Source organism: Sinohyriopsis cumingii, chromosome 2, assembly GCF_028554795.1.
Source record: "Sinohyriopsis cumingii isolate HCF-2022 chromosome 2, ASM2855479v2, whole genome shotgun sequence".
Classification (NCBI taxonomy): Eukaryota; Metazoa; Mollusca; class Bivalvia; order Unionida; family Unionidae; genus Sinohyriopsis; species Sinohyriopsis cumingii.
The window spans coordinates 123145868-123149494 of record NC_142962.1 but is presented as its reverse complement, the minus strand read 5'-3'; positions in this window follow the sequence as shown (position 1 = coordinate 123149494).

Sequence of the window (3627 nt, the reverse complement as noted above, 5' to 3'; positions counted from 1 at the left end):
CTTATGTCATTATCTATATTCTGAAAACAACCTGATAAAGTGTGAATCAATTAAAAGCCTGATACACTTCATTGCGATACGGCCTTTAAATGTCTATTCAGATTCAAATTCTTCCTTCCACATGAAAAGACAGTACACACTCTTAAGGTGGAAAACTGTAAAGGGTTTCACGAGTATGTGGATATACAAACAGATCATCAAGAGGAAGAAATTAGTAATAGAGTAAAGAAAGGACTGGTATATCCTATGTACGAAATGAAGTTTTATATTTTTGCAGTTTTATTTATGCATGTTGTTAACTATTCTGCAGAAACGCCTCAACCCAAAGGCAAGTATTTGTTTCATTCATTCATACCTTAAGTTACTTGAATGGAGGTGGGGGGCTGTATAAAAAAGTTTTTTTTAATGAAAAGTATTTCAGTGCATCCCCAAGGTACTACCTTTGCGCAATTTTTCAGTCTAATTGTCCATTTATTAAATGCCATTTGTTATATTCATTTTTAAGTATGCTGTTTAAACACTTGAAAATTGCACTTCAACCGCATGACAGTTTTAAAATTGTCTGCCCTTCGGCAAGTTTTCCTTTACGGGAGTTCACCTAAAATCATCTGAAGTAAAATCAGGGCTCTATTGAAAATGTAGTAGTGCTTTTTCAGGAAGTCTGCTACGACGTCGGATTTATACACTAATGCTTTTGTAAAGAGTTGGATACCTCAGATAAGGTTGCTGGGAAGTGACATAATGGTCTTCTGCAACTTCTGGCAACATTTTGGGCGAAATAAAAATATCCAGTGACACTAAGAGAGTCATGTATAGGCAATTGGACGACCGTGTCGCTTACATGGAAGCAAATGCGTATAAAATTTTCTTGAATAGAAGTTAAATTCCAGAATATAATTAAAGAATTACTATGCTCAACAATGACTTTGGTATAAAATACGACCTGAAACGCGTAATAAAAACATTTATTATATACATACCTTGCAACTTCATATACGTAGGATGATGCAGTAAAATTGTCCACCTACTGGACGTTGTCAAGCACTTACTGAATAGAGTGGGATGCTCCAATAAAGTCTCCGCATAGTGGACGTCATCAAGTCTTTAACTGGTTAGCATAGCATGATCCTCAAATTTTTCACTTATTGGACATCCACAAGCACTGAACTGGGTAGCGTGGAATGATTCAGAAAATTTTCCACTTATTGGACATCGCCAAATATTCACTCGGTACTGTTAAGCACACGTGGGACATATTTTCGTGCGATGTATTTTTTATTGCTTCGTAACATTGTATCATTGCCCGTCTATCATGCCGCTACAGTACGTAAAATTCAAATCAAGTCCGAGTGTGAATTTAGCGCTTTTTAATAATACAAATAATGAGAACAAGAGTTCTCTTGAAACATATTTTTGCTATGAAAAGCAATTTACATACAAGGTATTATTTAATTACAGGTGTTAGGTCTATGTAATCAATAAATAAATCAATTATAGTTTTATATTGTTGGATATTAGGGTCCGGCCCTAAGTATACGGGGCTGGCTAGCTCTTCCCGTTGTACTTCGGTATCGCCTACAATGTCCCACAATACAAAAGTATGGTCCATAAATAATGATTGTATCATACAGCGAAAAAATCAATGTACCTTCATTTGTGACAATCCTTCCTACATATTTTAGTAAAATAGTTCATGCTTCACACACACACACACACACACACACACACACACACACACACACACACACACATATATATATATATATATATATATATATATATATATATATATATATATATATATATATATATATATATATATATATATATATATATATATCTTGCGCTTTAAGTAGTCATGAAAGAATTGCCATGGATTTAATTCTACTGTTCCTTTGCCTATCCCCATCCCCATCCCCCACACCAGTCTGTAATTTTCTTTCTTAGTACTAAATTTATTTGCACCCGTCCGTCTCTTTGTCCGTTGATTTACTTGTCTGTCAAATAGTCTCATCCGTACCAAATCACACTTCTCACGTGCTAGTGTATTTATCATTATACACCTTCTATGTTCCAAATAAAAATCCATCTGCACAACTCTTACATTCTAATTATGTATTGAAACACATAATAAAATATTCGAAAAAATGTAGTAACTGCTGAAACCAGTAGTATGTAAAGTTAGTCATTGTTACTCTCAGTATTCCTTCCATAATCTAGTTTATTCTCGATACAGTAATAATACTGCCCCCATCCCCTCTATCCAGAGCTCGTGAACTGTGATCAGTCGTGTTTGTGGTTGTTTTTAATGTCCTTAAATGGCTTTAGTTTGTTGGAGAAAGACTTACAAACGACATTCTTTCCTCTTCCCCACTTCACGCACACACACGCAAAAACAGACACTTAATAAATCGTAATATTGTGGAGATAAATATGTTTATACGAGGTGTCGTCTTCTTCTATGGAGATATTTTCGTGATTTGAATAATACATACCAACCTGTCTTCGTTATCTAATCCTTCATGTAGACATACCTCGATTCAATACCTATACAGGAACATCTAAACAGAACAGGTTTTACTTTCTAAACGATGTCATATCATACTTAAGAGTGTATACACGTTCAGTAATGATGTACAATATGTATCGTCTTCACGCCTACTAGATCCATTAGGTTTCAACAGTCAGGTATTCTGCTAACGAAATTACGTAACAAAAATTTTGAGATCATATTTCATGAAATGCCCAAACATAACCTTAGTCCTATTGAAACGGTAGTTTTCTAACTTGTTCTGAATCCACCTTCGAAAAGTGCTTTAAGCATCGAATATCATTTTTCAGAGAACGATTATTCAGCTTTTGGAACAATAATTAAGACAAGGTTACAGTCTGCTAACGAGGCTCCATCATGACCAATCTATTAGCACTCAGGAAATATTTTGAAAATCCTGCATTCAGTGAATTAATAGAATCATAATACATGCAACCCTACTTTTCAGACCAATATTAAGTTATGGAGCTTAAGATATGTAATAAATAATTCGCAAGCTTCTGTTGTTAAGAAAATTCCAAATTGATTTTGTTAGTTTTCCGTCGTAATTAAAGATCTTTTGGCAGGTGACAAGTTTTAATTTAGCTCCGGTCGATGAAACTTCTTGAGTGAATAAAGGACTCCTATTTACGTCTTTTTAATGGTCTCACCATCGTAAGTAATTATCAGCTTTATCATACAGAACCACCATTTACAAACAATGCTTTATGTTTTGTATTTCAAAATCAAGCAAAAGTCCGTCATGATATTTAGTTGAAAATGTTTTTTTTTTTTATTCCAATCTCAATTCAGTTTGCAAAATCTTCAGTAAATGTTCAACATAATAGGTTAGGTCAGGTAGGGAGAACCATCTCATGCTGCGTGTTTCCCTTGTCTCGTTTAGCTACCACAAAAAGGAAATCCTTCAGGCCCTTCGCTCTTTTTACGCGTAATATGACTTAAGGAGGGGGCATCCGGCGGCAAGATATCTGATAGTTATCATCGTATCAGCTCATACGTCCCTATTAAGGTGGTCAGTTCGTTGACCAATTTATTTGCCAAAATCGTTCTTACCTCCTCTTAGAGAAATCTGGCAA